A 17,804-nucleotide genomic window follows, 5' to 3' on the forward strand; every position below is an offset into this window, starting at 1 on the left:
AATAGCAAGAGTCTGGGGCATTTGACCTACATCCAATCTCCTATAACCTCCTCCCAGCTCAGCATGACAGAATTTCCACTCTAGGTGTGTGCAGTAATTCCTCTCTCTCTAGCTTACAGTTAGGGGCTGTGGTGTCCCTGGGAGGGGCAGACCACCAGCATTTCTCTACGCTCCCACAGAGCCATGTTGCAGAGGCTAAATTCAGGCACATTCAGGCTGGAGGACAGGGCTCCCTCTCTCAGCCTAGCCCCTGTGGAAAGTAGAGGGTTCTTAATGTTGTGAGAATGTGGAGGAACTGGAGCCCTCATACATTGCTGGTGAGAATGTAACATGGTACAGTCATTTGGAAAAGAGGTAGGCCGTTTCTTTCCAAACAAAACATGAGCTTAGCATGCAACCCAGCAATTGCACTCTTGGACATTTATCACAGTAAAATGAAAGTTCATGTTCACACACACGAGTCAGAGAGGCCCCCGGACTCTCGTCCGCTCAGGGCTTTCGCCCTCGGGTGCCTTGCAGTCTGTAATCGTTTTCCTAACTCTGCATGTCTTCATAGCATACTCCTACAAAAAACTGCATCAATTCTAACAACATGCGTTTATTTCATACACGATTTTGCATTAGTCTCAATTTTAAAACCAGCACAACTTTCTTCCCTGTAGCTCAACAGAAAGAAAGCAAAGTTCAGTATTTGCAGACATTTGTGACTGAATGTTTTTATGTAACGGTATAGTCAAGCACCTTAGCCAGCTTTTATTTTATTAAAATCCAAATTGTGTCAGTGTAGTCACTGTCTTTACCTTTGAAAAATGGTCTTGTTAGTTTCCCTTTATGGAAACTAACCAGATGTTAAACTGACATGCTTTTCTTGGAGACTTATCAGGACATTTTTTATTCCCATTCTACTTCTGTAAAGTCATTCTGAATAAAATTAGTACACCTAAAACTAATACAGTGTTACACGTCAATTATATCTCAAGTTTTAAAAAATCACCATAGGTATAGGCTATGTTTGATAACTGGTGGACTTCTTCAGTCTTAGAAACTGAAAGGAGAAGAGTGATGTCCAAGCAATGCTTTATGTCAAGATCTACTGTTCTTTGGAAAAACGATAGAGGTAAGCCAAAATTGAAGCCAATCAAAGGTAAATTAGAGAGAGAGAAAGACTTACTCAGTGAAGAGCACAAGTCCTCAACCTGTGGCTGGAAGATCCTTGGGTGAAGAGAAAGAAAACAGTTCTCATAAGAAATCTATGAAACCATAAATTCTCCTAGCATGATATGTGTCTCGCATTATGTACTATTTCCAAGTGCACAAAGATTTAGTTGAAATTGGTAAAGAGGAAACGAGTTTTTAAAAAATCAATGTAAGAATTGAGGTTTCATCTATTTAAAACAAACTTTAAGATTTTGTTGTAGAGCAATGTTTAGTTTTCCAAGTTTAACTGTCTCCTTAAAGATTTGGTACTGCTTTACAAATTTTCAAGTTCTTATCTGAGCCAATAATAAAGAGTATATCTAGATGTCTTTTTCTGGGCTTCTGGACCAGGAATACATTCATCTTTACTTATGCATGTTCTGGTAACCTTATATAACTTAATAGGTCTTGTTCTTTAACAGGCTTCTTTTGTAAGCTGGACCTGCTGATATAATAACTATCTCCTAAGGGCTTCTCCCACCATAATATCAGTTTTACTGGAGTTTACTGTGTCATCACAATTCCCTAGGGATTTGTAATTTTAAAAAAATCTACACATACAGCACTTTAAATTTTTCAAAGCACATTATCCATATAATTCTATCTTGTGACTCTTTATAGATGGTACGTTCTTTTGCCATTTAAATGTGAGGTTGAAAACAGGGAAAGAGAGTGTGTTCTGAGAGAGGAGCTCAGACCAACCGGGGGCGCTGTCCTGCCTCCCTGCTCAGCTCCTTCCCGGACTGGTAGTCAACATTCGTAACCACTTGCCGGAGCTTTCCAGAGCTGTATCAGTCAGCTGGAAACAGATTCCACCTGGACAGAGTACCAAGGTGAAATGTTGTGTCTCAGGAGGTCATGTGCTCAAAGCTCCTGGTTCATATACAAACTGAATAGCAAATTAGAGTGAGTTCAATCAAATGGAAGGTTAGGGACAAGATGACCTTGAAAGTCATTTCTAACTGAAATTCTGTGATTACAGCAAAATACTTTCGTCAGTCCAAACTGCAATTTTCTTTAGTAAATTACATTCTTTTTTTTTTTCTTCCTTACCAACTGTGATTGTTAAAAAAGAAAAAATGTTAAAGGCATTGTATAAAAAAAATATTATGGAGTATACATTTTTGCCTCATTTTTTGTCAATATTTTACTAGATTAATAAATTAATCATTGTTTTCCTGCTATAAATTTCTTCTCTGCAATCGGTCCTCTATCTCAGCTACCCCTTTGAATGTCTTACAATTCAGGAAATGTGCCTTATTCATGCTAATAGCATAGTAGCCATATGTAACTATTAAGCTATTTAACAATATAAAATGTGACTATAGCCACCAAGTAGCTTCCTTTTTAATTTTATTTAATTTTAACTCATTTAATTTAAATAGCCATATGTGACTAGTGGTTACCATATTTTATGACACAGTTTTAAAAACAATTCTCCCCTACTTAAAAACCCAGAAGTTCATCCAAACCCTTAGAATGTATAACACCAAGAATGAATCCTGATGTAAACTATGAACATTGGGTAATAATGATGTGTTAATATAGGTTCATCTATTGTAACAAATGTACTACTCTGGTGAGGGATGTTAGTAATGGTGGAAGCTATGCACATGTTGGGGCAGGGGATCTATAGAACTCTCTGTGCCTTCTGTTCAATTTTGCTGTGAACCTAAAAGTGCTCTAAAAAATAAAATCTTAAAATTCTCTGCTTTCCATTTGACCTATCAATGTTTCTTAAACTTTCCTACCAAAGTACTACTAACTTAAGAGACCTATTCCTAAAAAGTCTGAGGACTTAAATTAAAACTAGACAAGTTGGAAATTAATGTGGAATGTCCTTTTTATCTTTATGTACAAATTTTGTCATCCTCTACATGATGTAACCAAATTTCTATTAACATATACAGGTTAAAAAAAACTGGGCCATCAAATAAAACAACAAAAGTTTCTTACCTCCATTGATTAATGGGTGAGAAGCTATTGCATTAATTAAATCACTCATGAAATTGACTACTAACAACTTGAGAAAATCCAGTTAAATGGAAGACTAAAGCTGCTTTTGCTGAGGCTGCACATAGCACATTTGACACCCAATCCATTTTCTTCTGAGTATGACTGTCATATTTTGAGAACTGAGAGATTCACATAAGAATATGGATACAAACTGGCAATAGTACTTTTTTTCATTACTTTTAAGCTGTGTCAGAATAATCATTGCAGGAATGCTATCAAATAGTGGTAATGGGTGAAAAATAATTTTAGGTGTAAAAATACTACAATATTCTTATAACTGTACTGGTTTGCTGAGAAGTCAAATCTTTGGTATCATGTGGTTAATGATACAAAGTCTTTTATTCTCAAGGAAAAGACTCATTAAGTCACTTGTTCAGTATATAAATATGGTGACTGTTATTTTTTATTTTATCAAAAATATTATAATTTTCATCACATAAAAATATATATAAATAAATAGTTAAATTCACTTTAAGAATTACTGTTTTTGATAAAATAATATTTGTAACATAAAAAATATTGAATACAGAAAAATAAAAATTAGTGTTCCTAATTTCTATAATTAAATTCAGCCCCTATGAAATCCTATCCTACTAATAAAAAAAAGAAAAGGGTAATTTAAATTTGCCATTTAAAGTTTACACATAGTCTTGCTTAAAAGTTTCTTTTAAGCCTGGCCTGTGTTGGCAAAGTGGATAAAGTGTCAACCTGGAACGCTGAGGTCGCCAGTTTGAAACTCTAGGCTTGCCAGGTAAAGGCCCATAAGACAAGCAACCAATGAATGACTAAAGTGAAGCAACTATAAGTTGATCCTTCTTGCCCACCCCCACCCTTTAAAATCAATAATATTCAGTCAATTCAAAGTATACCTCCCTGTGAGGGCTTTTCTCCCTTCCTCCTCCTCCTCCTCCTAAGCTGAAGTCAGCTTTCATAGCTCCATAGCAATGAGGCAGGGCCTTCTAATTTATCTGACCTTGCAAGGACCATCAAGCAAGCCTCCATTTGCTTGGGGATGATCCTTTTCATTACATTGCTTCTCGCTATGGTGTCTCCATTTAGCTGTAAGATTTCTTGTGATTTTTCCTTCATAATGTTTACATCAATAATAATAATAATGCAACAGTGATGGCTACAAGAGACACCGTGCTCTGGACTCAGTAACAAGCTCCAAATTGAAACATCTAAGTATATTTTTCTCTCCTGATATGTCTTTCCGTTGAGTTTTTTAATGCATTTTCTAGCTGTAGTGGAAGAGATGACCTCATCTTTGCTGCAATTGTTCTCAAGGACAAAACATGCCTCCTTGATATCAGGTTGTGTTACACTTTCCTTACTACGGTGAGCATCGTCACGATCTCAAACATCCTATTTCTGGAGTGTGCTCCCTTTGGGGAGCACCCCTGCCCCTTTCCGTTCCGCCTCCTCTTCCCCCACAGGCATGCACGTCCTAAACTCTCAAGGGTCCCGGACTTTCCAGTGAGCCAAAGCAGCCCCGCCCAGGTTCTCCTGTTCCTTCTTTGTTTCACTGTCCCCGGCTTTAAAAAACGTACTTCAAAATTTTAAAGAAAAAAAATATTTTTTTAATAAATATCCATTTTTGTCCACTGATCCATCCTCCCAGTTGTCTTTATAATTTTGTTAGTCATTTAAAATATAAATTGACTGACAGAAAAAAATCATCTACAGCTCCCCCGCTATCTCAAAACTTCTTTGTTATCAGAGGACACACGACAGGAAGTGGAGCTAACCATAACCAGTTACCTCATTTGTAAACTAATATTTCTTTGCAGTTGTCAAAGACATTGATCAGACTTGTAAACCAACTATGTTTGCGTATGTGTGTAACAAAAATTTAAGAAAAATAATAAAGCTGATTCATAACCTGGTAAACATGTTTCTCAAGGATACTCAAGCTAAGCCTCCTGGGGCTCAAACAGGAAGTTTCTGTTTTCAGCCAGCCTGGCTCATAGCCCAGAACCAGGAATGTCAATCTTTGACGCTGACGTATTTACGTGATGACGCTGAGGTATACGCGAGGATGCTGCCGTATATACGTGATGCTCCCCCATGGAGCTGCTGAATGTGCTGTCCGCAGACAGTTTTAGGCTGTTAGCTCCTTGAGGATCAGCTTGAAGTGCAGAGAGCTCCCTTGCCCACTGTTACCCCTTGACCTAGGAAATGCACATCTCATGACTGATGCATCCAGGACTGGTCAGTCCAGTCCAGAGTAGGACAATGCTAACAGAGCATTTTAGCTCCAGCTCTCTCTGTGGGGTCTGCAGAGGTCAGCATGGGCTGCTTTGCAGCTTAACTTCCCCCTCAGCTGGAAATACATCTCCGCTCAATCCAACATCCTTCCCCTTTGGCCCACGGTAGACATGCTGCACACTACCTCAGTCTCGGGGCGAGCTCAACCTGCAGTAGCATAATCTTGTCTTCCTGAAACATTAGAGGCCTGTTTCTTACAGTGCTCATACTCCAACTTCACACAAAATTACCCAGTTTTCCAGCCATTCACTGTACATAAAATGTTGCATTATCTACTCCAGTGGTTCTCAATAACTTGGAAGGGTTTTATGTTTGTTTGTTTGTTTGTTTGCTTGTAATGTTAGTATCCAGACTTAATTAACTCTAGTGTTGGGCCCTTGCAATATATCTTTTCTTTAAAGCTTTCCATGGAATTCTAAAATACAGTCAGAAGGGAGAACTTTCTAAGCTTTCAGAAAAATATAAATATATTGCAATTAACCAAAGTGGAAGAAAGGTTTCTGCTGTGTATGCTTGCACTTAGACATGCTGGAGCACATTCCCACCACCTAAGCCGCCAGCTGTTCTACACACACACACCACCTCTGCATTTGCTCATGTTCTGGCCGGTGAACTATTTGGACTCCTGGGTAAGGCCAGTAGCTCCACCTGTGTATTCAATCCCATCTTCTCAAGGACTTCTCTCTAGAACGACCCCTCCTGCTTCTGCAGTATTTTTTTTTCTTTCTCTGCTCCAGTATTCCCAGTAGTATGCAAGTGCAGAAATGTCTCCATTCTCTACTAAACAAAAAATCTCAATCCACATTCTTCTCAAGCTAGTTACAGCTTTCTTGCTACTGCCCCATCTCTCTGCTCCTTTTTCAGAAAAAGCATCTTCAAAGAATTGATAATGTGCTTTCTCCATTTCCTCACCTTTCATTCTGTTTTAATCAGGTTTACATACCAACACTCCACTTCTCAAGGTTACAGTGACATCCACATTGCCAGATTTAGTGGTTAATTCTCAGTCTTCATATTACCAAACCTATCAGAAGCCTTTGTCACAGTTCATCACCCCACTTATGGCATTGTCTTTACTCAGAGTCCTAGATAAGACACAGGTTTTATTATTTATTTATTTATTTGTGAGAGGGGTGGGGGAGACGGGAGATAGACGAGAAACATCAACTCACTGTTGCAGCACCTTAGTTGTTCATTGATTGCTTTCTCATATGTGCCTTGACCACGGAGCTCCAGCAAAGCTAATGACCCCTTGCTCAAGTCAACAACCTTGGACTCAAGCCAGTGACTTTGGGCTCAAGCCAGTGATCATGCGCTCAAGGTGGTGAGCCCGCGCTCAAGCCAGTGACCTCCTCAAGGTTTCTAATCTGGATCCTCAGTGTCCCAGGCCGAAGCTCTATCCACTGCACCACCACCTGGTCAGGCTAGATAGAACACTCTTTTGAGATTCTCTTCCTAATGATCCTTCCTTCTCAGTGTTCTTTGTTGGTTCCTCTTCATCTTCCTGGCCTCTACATGTTATTTTGCTGAAGCTCATGTTTTCTCTATGCTGTCTGTATTTGCTCATTAGAGTATTGTCCCAGCTATATGGCTTTCCATGCCATCTGTATACTCGAGATTCCCAAATGTAAATTCCCAATGCAAGCTGTTCCCCTGAACTCCAAGCTTACTTATCCCAACTGCATATTCCAGCCTCTACCAGGATACCTAATTGTCATATCACACCCAAAACCAAATGCATTTCCTCCCCAAACCTGCTTCTTCTCCAGTCTCCTCAATCTCCGTAAACAGCAATTCCAACCTTGGTTTCTTTTGCTAAAATCTTTTAAGTCATTCCTAACTGTTCTCATTTGATTCTATCCCACAAATTCTGCCAGCTTTACCTTTAAAATATATAGATCCAGAGAAGACCACTTTTCATTACCACCCTGCTGCCTCCCTTCCTAAGCAACATCATCTCTCAAAATAAATCCTAATGGCCTTAGGAGTTTCCAGGCATACTCTCCTTGTCCCAGGTTCATCTCCTTCAGCTCTCTTCTATGAATATTGATCTCAGAAGATTCAGAGCACCATTGTACCATGTACTGCCACTCTCTCCCACTAGACTAGGAGCAGGTTGTCTCTTTATCCTTATTCAAAATACAGTGACTGAGCACCAATTTAAGGTTTCAATAAATAGTAAGTGGATGAATAATGAATGAATGATCCAACAATGTTACAATATTGAATCTAATGTAGAAAGAGATATATTGATCTGCTTGACAGAAAATTCAGAAGGTTATTATTAGCTACATTCGCTGTGCATGCCAACTGGAAAGAATTTCACACTTGCTTAGATGTATTCATTTTTCTCTTTGATTCAGTAGATAGAATGGAATTGTCTTTCTTCTTCTTCAGAGGCTGATTAATTTAAACAAGGGGGTATGTGTAGTGACCCTCACAGCACACTGACCAAGTTAGTTGACTCCAATAATTCAATATAAACAAAGAAAGCTTGTTGAAACAAGACAAGAGCTCAGCCAACAAAATCAGTCCCAAAAGTTGAGAAGGCTTCTATTTTAATCTGTATATATTTGTTAATTATCTCAAAATTGTTTATAGAGAGAGTAGGTAGCTGTTATAAATTCTTGTACAACTCAACTTGGCAAAATATATTTTTTTAAAGTATTAACCATTATTATTTTTAATTTAGGTCTAGTTGATATTAGTTCAGAGAGACTTATACCTGGTCCAAAATTAAAATTAATGCGCATTTCCTTAATGAGAGTGACTACATGGTTTGCATTCACATTAGTTCTCAATAGGCTTGCTTAAAATTGTTTTGAATTAGAGGTTTATAATTAAGACTTAACATTTAAATCACATTCAGGAGGTTGTGCATATGGTTAAACAGACTGCCAGAATAAATTCTGAACTAACAAAATAGTAATCTATTACTTTAAGGCATTTGGTAAATTATACTATAGTTATCTTTCTACATTTTCTTACAAAATATTCTCATAAGTTTCTTAGCCACACAGTTCACCCCCCATTTTGACTCCCAACACTTGCTTACAGTGATGTCACCTTCACCATACTACCCCAGGGCTCCAAACTTATGGTGTCTTATAGGCCAATGACATGAGGAAGAAATTCAATGAAAACCTAATGTGTTTGTTTATGTTCTTACTAACCTTAACTCTGCTCTTTTTTCCTAAAGTATAGTTTAGCTTCCAATAATTCTTTTTTCGACTATTAACATCACCTTCCCAATATTCTGTTTGGAAATTGGCAAATAACACAAGATCAATTGTTCACACATTTGCTTTTGAAATTTGATCACCATTTTATTAGTTATCTTGCCTTCTAACCTTTTCATCTTACATTCTTCTCCAACTTTATTGTATCCTAGCTTGCTTACCTTGCCTCTAGCAAAAGGTTTCACAACCTCAGTACTAATGACATTTGGAGCCACATGATTCTTTGTTGTTGGGAGGCAGTCTTGTGCATTGTGGGACAAAGAACAGCATTCCTGACCTCTACCCATCATATGAAGATAGCAAGTTCTTCTACCCCCATCTTGATTATAACAGTCAAAAATGTTTTCAGATATTATCAAATGTCTTCTGGGAAGGTAGAGGAACAAACAAATTGGTCTAAGTTGAGAAACACTCCTCTATGATAACTGAAGCTAAAGGTCTTTCTAAATGACATAGATACTAAGGATCCCTGGAATTTAAAGTCATATTATCTTGATCTGCAATGAATTCTTTTTCCTAACATGAGAAAGCTTGCCCATTAGCCACTGTGTGTTCCTAGATATCATGAGTGTAATAACATGTGATGGTTAATTATATGTGTCAAGTTGGAGAGTGTTTTAGATGAGATTAACATTTAAATCAGTGAACTTTGATTAAGTCAAATTGCCCTCCATAATGTGAGTGAACCTCATCCAATCAGTTGAATGCCTAAACAGAACAAAAAGGCCAGCCTCCCCAAGCAAAAGATGATACTGCTGACAGCCCAGCCCACAGCTGTGGAATAGACACTGTACCACTGGCTCTTCCGGATGTCTAACCTGGCAGCCCACACTGAAGCTTTGGGATTTTCCAGCCTCCATAATTGTATGAGCCAATTTATTATTATAAATCTCTTAATTATGTATATAAAGTATATACACAAGATGGAGGAAAACAGGCTTACAGTTGTAAATATAAGAAACACAGAGCTTATTCTTGTATTACCATTTATTAATTATTGTATTATTTTCCATATGAATAACTATAAACCTACTTTTGCCCCACCCTGTAGTATATATAAGTATATAAAATGTGTGTGTAGAATACATATAAAGTATATAAGGTGTGTATACACACACACTTTTTCTCTGGAGAACCCCAACATACATGACAGTTGAAATAACAATGTCTGCTTTTCTTCCCCTCCACACACACACCCTTTCCCAAGTTAACAGAGTCATTCACGTTGCCTTGAAGAGAATAAGCAATGTTTGTTTGTTTGTTTGTTTGACCTCCGAATGTTGTCAAAGAATCAAAAGGGAAGATATAAGAAATAATACCCAGAGTTTCTATAGAAACAGAGGAATTACAGAGTAAGTAGGTAAGGGTGGGGTAAGACCTGGTGGGGCACAGAGGACAAGCAGAGCTCACGCTGAGAGCCAGAGGAACACTGAGGTGGGATGGCCACCACTTGGAAGCCCACTCAGGCCAGGAGAAGCCTGTCTGAAAGAGCATCTCACATCACCTGGATGAAGAACCACATTCGTTATAATCTTGGAACAAAATGGGTCCATTACCAGCTGCCTTCATGCTACCCATGAATTGTGCTCCGAAAGGCTCATTCAAACTACAATGTGAAAACAATCTCTCTTTTTCAATGGCCCAGAGAATTTACAAGCCTCTTTTCCAAACGGAAGGTTGAGTTGCTTTGTGCTCCAATATAAGGAAGGGAAAGTTGCTGCACTGGTGAAATCATGAAGGCTCACGCTGTGCTTCCTCCTGTTGAGAATAATGCCCAGTGATAAAGAAAGGTCACAAGTGGAGAAGTGTGTCTTTATTAAGTTGACTGAAGCAAAAAATGTTGCAAAGCAAAATATAAGACAGAGAGTTCTAGAACTGTTTTTCTTATGGCTTTCTAAGTTTGGAGAAATCAAACTTCTATATCTGCTTTGTTTTAAATTACAGATAACACAGCAGACACCACTGAGCAATCCAATAGAAGGAGCTATTGACATAACGTGGTTGAATCTCAAAATAAATACAGCCGGGGGAATGGGGCTGGATTCAAAAGCATACATCGTGTTCTTCTGTGTATGTGAAACTAGAAAACACCAATTAACCTGTAGTGAGAAGGCAGGCACTTTCAGTGGTGAGGGGTTATCTTGAGCATGGTGATGGTTTCAGAGTGTATACATCCATCTGAGGGGCTATCAGTTGGTTGTGAGACAACTGCAAACTTTAAATGTATGGTTTATTGTATATCAAAACTCCTCAGTAAAACTGTACAAAGAAAGTAGTTCCAGGTCATAAAAGTCACAGGTCCTGAAAAAAATAAAAATAAACAAAATAAATAGCCTTACCTGTGGTGGTCCAGTGGCAGTGGATAAAGCCTGGACCTGGGATGCTGAGGTCCTGGTTTAAAACCCTGGACTTGTCAGGTTAAGGCACATACAGAAGCAACTACTGCAAGTTGATGCTTCTAGTGGTGTGTGTGTGTGTGTGTGTGTGTGTGTGTGTGTGTGTGTGTGTGACAGAGAGAGAGATATGGACAGAAGGGAAAGAGATGAGAAGCAAAGCAATTAATGAATGGCTAAAGTGCCTCAATCATGAGTTAATGCTTCTCAAGTCTCTCCATTCTGGTCTGTCTGTCTCTCTCTCTCTCTTCCGTTTGCTAAAATAAATAAATAAATAAATCACATATAGCTCTGCTGTAAATTCTTGGCTTATTTGTATAAATAAAATTATTTCTATTAATATATCACATAAAAATAGCTAGAGATAGTTTACCAATTTGAAAGCATGTGTTTGGGACAGCTTGACTTGTAAGTTGATCTACCTTATGAGCCTCTAATAGCTATGTCCCCAAGAGAAATGAGTGCAAATACCCACCCAAAGACAGGTACAAGAAGGTTTGTGGCACTTTATTTATAATGGTTCAAAACTGGGAACAATCCAGGTCACTATTGTGGAAGACAATAAATAGATGCATGCAGTAGCATAGAGTACTAAAAAACGAATGAACTGTTAATACCACAGTAACGTGAATGAATTGCAGAAACATGCTGAATGAAATAAGCTAGACATAAAAAGACACACTGGATGATTTTGTTTACATGCATTTCAACAAATACAACTAATCAATGGTTCTATAAGTCAGCATAGTAGATGACTCTGGATAAGGCAGGCATTGACTAGGAAAGGGCATAAGGATTGCAGTGATACCCAATGAAGTGATGGAAATATCTTTTTTTGTTTTGTTTTGTTTTGTTTTGTTTTTGTTTGTTTTTTTACTTTCTTTTATTTCTGAAGCTGGAAACCGGGGGAGACAGCCAGACAGACTCCCGACCAGGATCCACCCGGCACACCTACCAGGGGCAAAGCTCTGCCCACCAGGGGGCGATGCTCTGCCCCTCCGGACGTCACTCTGCCGCTACCAGAGCCACTCTAGCGCCTGGGGCAGAGGCCAAGGAGCCATCCCCAGTGCCCGGGCCATCCTTGCTCCAATGGAGCCTTGGCTGCGGGAGGGGAAGAGAGAGACAAAGAGGAAGGAGGAGGGGGTGGAGAAGCAAATGGGCGCCTCTCCCATGTGCCCCGGCCAGGAATCAAACCCGGGTCCCCCACACGCCAGGCCGACGCTCTACCGCTGAGCCAACCGGCCAGGGCCGTGATGGAAATATCTTAATCTCAATCCTGAATAGTGGTTCTCAGATGTTTATAGATGAAAACTTCATCAATTTATACACTTGCTAGTACATTTTACTGAATGGACATTATATTTCAATTTTTAAAAAGTTCTGTATATAGTGATAAACCTGTGGACAAAATTCACCTGTGGAGCCTCAAAAGGAATAACTAAAAGATAAATTTAGAGCATCTGAAACCTGAAAATGAAGTATATGCCAATTTAAAGTCATGTGCTAAAGTCATGTGTTCGTATGATATAATCAGAAAATTGATTCAAATGGAAAATCATAAGCATGCCTGTTTGAAACAGCAAACATTGGTTTGCCGCCCTGCTGCCTCTCCTATGGTGCATTAATTTTCTATCGCCACCATAACTAGTTACCAACCACTTAGTGGCTTATCTCTTCATTTCTGTAGGTCAGGATGTGAGGTTGGCTCAGCTGATTTCTCTGCTTTCAATTTTACAAGGCCAAACTCAAAGTGTCAGCCAGCTAGATTTATGCAGAAGCGCTGGGAAGAATTCATTTCCTGGCCCAGTCAGATTATTAATAGAATGCAGTTTCTTAGGGTTGTAGATCCCAATTTCCTTGTTGGCTGTTAGATAGGAACCACCCTAAGCTCATGAAGGCCCATATCTGTTCATTGCTGATAGTCCCTTGCATCTCAAAGCCAGAAAAGACATGTTAAATCCTTCTCACGTTTATAATCTCTCTTTTTCTTCTGCCTCCAGCTGGAGAAAGTTCTCTGCTTTTAAGGGCTTGTGTGACTAGAGGAGGCCCACGTGCCCTGATTACATTTGCAAAGTTGCTTTTGCCTTGTGACATAGCATTTTCACAAGTTCCAAAAATTGAGATGTGGACTCACTGGGGTCCATTCTTCTGTCTACTACCCATGGGACAGTCCTGTTTGGTGCTTATGGCTACACGGTAGAGGGATTGAGATGTGGACTCACTGGGGTCCATTCTTCTGTCTACTACCCATGGACAGTCCTGTTTGGTGCTTGTGGCTACACGGTAGAGGGATTGAGATGTGGACTCACTGGGGTCCATTCTTCTGTCTACTACCCATGGACAGTCCTGTTTGGTGCTTGTGGCTACATGGTAGAGGGATTGAGATGTGGACTCACTGGGGTCCATTCTTCTGTCTACTACCCATGGACAGTCCTCTTTGGTGCTTATGGCTACACGGTAGAGGGATTGAGATGTGGACTCACTGGGGTCCATTCTTCTGTCTACTACCCATGGACAGTCCTGTTTGGTGCTTATGGCTACACGGTAGAGGGCATTTATTAATTTTTCAGTGCGTAGTGGCTTTCTAGAATAAGAAAAAGGAGAACAACTAATATGTCTGCAGCCTTATCATGTTTAAATGATGGCGTCTTCATCTGAAACTGTTAGGACATTCTTTGAAATATAACACTACAGTACTTTATTTTACTATATTACTTTAGCAGTTATAGTCTTAGTTTGACTTTGAAGAAACTGTTTTCTAAAAGAACAACTGCTTCCCACAAACCTAAATAAATATCTTCTACTGAAGAAGCAGGTTCTGGCCAAAGGTAAACTTTTAAGGGAAATGATGAATCGTTCTTCAGTAGCCAAGCAGCCATCCTTTCCTGCCTTCCCTACAACGGACACAGCCCCTGCTCCTGTCACTCCCTATGCTGCCATCGGGGATAGAAGCTAAGCTAGAGTGGACCATCCTGGAGAAGAAGAGAAAAGAAAGGAAAAAAAACTGGCTCACCTTAACACAACGATATATATAAGGCAATATGGTATATGAATCCTGGTTACCTTAATTGTCAGAATTCTGAGTGTGATTATAAAGTGACACCAGGACCCATCTTAATTGTGACAGGGATAAATGTTGCCTTGGCCACGTTTTTTTTTGTTTGTTTGTTTTTTTTGCCTTGGCATGTCCTTTAATATCTTTACTTTACAAAGCACTTTATAGTTTGCAAATTTTTTGTAATACATATACTCTCATTTGAGCCTTTAAATAATCCTGTTTGGTAAACCAGCTATCCATATTTCATATGTAATAGATGAGGTTATAGAGAATGAAGTGACTCCAAGTTTACAGAATTAGTGAATAGCGGATGTGACTATGCACTCAGTAGTCTTTTCATCATGTAGTTGATCACCGTGGCAATTACAGTCACACCAGAGCTCTCTCTTGTTCTTACTCCCTACCCTGTTATCAAAACCCAGACCCTGGGCCTCATTCACAGAAATGTGTGAGTGATTGTACTGCCCGGGACTGTCTGCACTTTAATATCAAAGGAAACAAATTCAGAGGAAAAATTTCAAGCAACATCAATCAAGTCAGAGAGAAATATGTTGGGATACAAGGAAGTATAGGTAAGAGGAGGAAGGTCTTCCCCCATAATGACATCTGGAAGTTTCTTCCAAATGTCTCTAAATGTTATATTCTGTGCCAGACTCCCATGGATATTAAATATCAAGTTAAAGCTGCTTCAGAAAAATCTCAATTCATTACAAAAATGAAGTCAACATGAATAAGGGAAGATGAAAAGTTTAAAAAGATTTAGAGCTAGGAAGTTACGAGGAGAGAATGTCCGGTGTTAAAAAATGCAAATAATGTAGATAACTAAAATTCTCAAGTTGTTAAGTGAAATCACATATAATATTCCATCAAGTAATGTAGGAATTGAAATTGTGGCTTTCTCTCCAGAATGATTGAATAACAGCCATTTCTGTGCTTTGTTTACTTACTTATCAGAAATAAATTTCCCTGTACAATAAGCCCCCTTATTTGAGAATTGTAACCCTCTTTGAAACCACTGACAATAGCATGTAAGGCAGGGGTCAGGAATCCTTTTGGCTGAGAGAGCCATGAATGCCACATATTTTAAAATGTAATTCCATGAGAGCCATACAACGACCCGTGTACATTACGCATTATCCAATAAAAATTTGGTCTTGTCCCGGAGGACAGCTGTGATTGGCTCCAGCCACCCGCAACCATGAACATGAGCGGTAGGAAATGAATGGATTGTAATACATGAGAATGTTTTATATTTTTAATGTTATTATTTTTTTATTAAAGATTTGTCTGCGAGCCAGATGCAGCCATCAAAAGAGCCACATCTGGCTCGCGAGCCATAGGTTCCCAACCCCTGATATTAGGTCTTGCCTCTCTTTTTTTTTTAATGGTACAGTGTTTTCCCATTTAATTTCTGTCTTTCTGATGTCTCTTGACCTGTTTTATGCTATCAAGTTCTCAAATGTCATTTAATAACATATGGTAAATTTTCCACTTGATGTATTTCTTTGTGAAACCTCAGGCTACCAAAAAAGATTAAAGTTTCTGAGTCTGATAAAATTAGACTAAGACTTTCTTTGAAGCAGTGCTGGGGTTTTGCTTTCTTTCTTGTTTAAAAACAAAAAGTAACATTTTTTTTATGTCACTATAACAGTGAAAGAGACCTTGATGAGTTATTTAGTTCATTACATGCATCTAGGGGCTACGATGATAAAGTTACCAATCAAACAGCAGGGCCTATCCTTCTTCTTATTTATTTATTTATTTATTTGTTAGTTATTTTCGATCTTTAGTGACAATAACTTCATAGAATATTTGTTCTTTTTACAAATGAAAATTAAAATGGTAATCATGGTTAAGATATATGGGTTTGTATGTTTCTAGTTATTAAATATGGGGTTTATTTCTCTTTAGATGTGTATGAGTATCTCGTTTTGTGTGTTAAGCATGACTACCCATAAATTATGACTTTGTGTTGTTCCATTTGTTTAAGAAAAAATAATAGATGTAGAGAATTGAAAGTACCTTCTTTTAAAAACAATAGGTAGGAACTTGTAGAGCCAGTAGCCGTGGCCACCATCACAGCCACCTGGCCCATGCAGGTTCACTATTGATTCGGACAAATGGTAATGAAACAATGGAGCCAAGAACTGGTGAGCCATTAGCTTTAATTCTAGCTTGCACCTGGCGGGCAAAAAATACACACAGTGGGAAAACACTTCCTTTTCCATTCAAGGCTCCCAAAGCCACTGACTTATCCGAGTTTCCTAGAATCAGAGGTTTCTAGGTCACCAGCCTTATTCACCTCTGTTCCCCATCTCCTTCTCTCTGCACAAACTCTGCACAAACTGGCTTCTCCTTCAGCACTTTGCCATCTTGGCTGCTTCTCCTCTCCTCCACGTGGTCTTTCTCTGCTCTCCTCCAGCATGGGCTCCTCTGCCCATTTTATAATGTAGAAATCAAAACCTTTAATCCAATATACAAACAAGGAAGTCTCTGATACATGGGATTCCTCATAAGAGTGCACCACCCTCTATCATACAACAGCCAAGGGTATGGGAAAGCTTAGTCTTAAAACTAAACCTTAGTCTATAATGACCCTGTCTGCTTACAGCCTGTCCCCCACATCCAATGCAAACTATAAGCAAGCAAATATATATATCATATTTGCAAACTTATTTGATTCACATTTCACCCCTTTTGCTCACTTTACAATCTAAAGCACAGGTATTCCTGAACAAGGAAATTAGGCACATTATACAAATTACAACAACATGACAAACCATACAATTTCAACAATTACAAAGATACACTTCACCAGTCTCTGAGCACTTTGCCAAAAGCACAAAATGTCTCTGACCTTCTTTCTAGCCATGGGAAAAGCTTCCTGGGGCAGGGGGAGGGTCTCCAGAAAAGCCCCCCCCCCACCCCCATCAGGGTATTTCACATTGTCCAAAATCCGTAAGTCCATCCAGCAAAGGAACCAGTGCCTACTCCAGTCATAGTTCAGGAATCAGTCCAAGCACATGGGACCTTAGCCACCCCCCTCATCCCTGCCATCCTGGCAGTTCTTACACTGTCCCAAAGAGGAGAATGTGGCAATGGCAGTCAGCTTTTCCATCTCTGCTCCAGAGAGCATGATGGCATTCACCCCTATGTCCAAAAATCGCAGACCTACCAGGGGCATAGTAGGTACTCCTTGCTGCTGGGCACTCATCTTCTGGAGACTGTGGATCGCAACTCCAGCCCAATTCTCCTCATCCTCCAAAGAGGAACTGAAAACATCAGCTCCTGCTGCCAGGCTTGAGCCCGGGCCACTGCCACCTTCTTCTCTGTACGCCTTGAAGCCCCAGCTCTGGCCTCAGCCCCAGCCTCCCACCACTGCTGGCTCTCCACAACATCCAGGGCAATCTGCAACTCATGAACCTGTGATTCCTTCTCCAGCGGCTGCTCCATTTCCAAGCAAATCTTGTGAACTGGGTCAGCCTCCTCCTCCGGTACTCGCTCCAGCTCCAGGATCGGCATCTCTTTCTCCCATGTTTGCTCCAGCTCCTTCCACTGCTCAGTTTGCAGGTCCTGAAGAGCCTCTTCCACAGAGCTTTTGGTTTCCTCACGCATGGCTGTAAAAGTCAGCCA

At 39.5% G+C, this 17,804-nt stretch overlaps 1 protein-coding gene across 2 annotated transcripts in view; it reads left to right on the top strand.

Moving 5' to 3' along the window:
- Positions 1–1,058: 1,058 nt before the first annotated feature.
- Positions 1,059–17,804, top strand: part of SLC39A10 (solute carrier family 39 member 10) — a 191,813-nt gene continuing 175,067 nt past the window's right edge. For both annotated transcript variants that reach the window (XM_066345181.1, XM_066345182.1), the window contains exon 1: positions 1,059–1,117. The gene's annotated coding sequence lies outside the window, so the exon portion shown is untranslated. The remainder of the gene's footprint in view (positions 1,118–17,804) is intronic.

This window comes from Saccopteryx leptura, chromosome 7, assembly GCF_036850995.1.
Source record: "Saccopteryx leptura isolate mSacLep1 chromosome 7, mSacLep1_pri_phased_curated, whole genome shotgun sequence".
Lineage (NCBI taxonomy): Eukaryota > Metazoa > Chordata > Mammalia > Chiroptera > Emballonuridae > Saccopteryx > Saccopteryx leptura.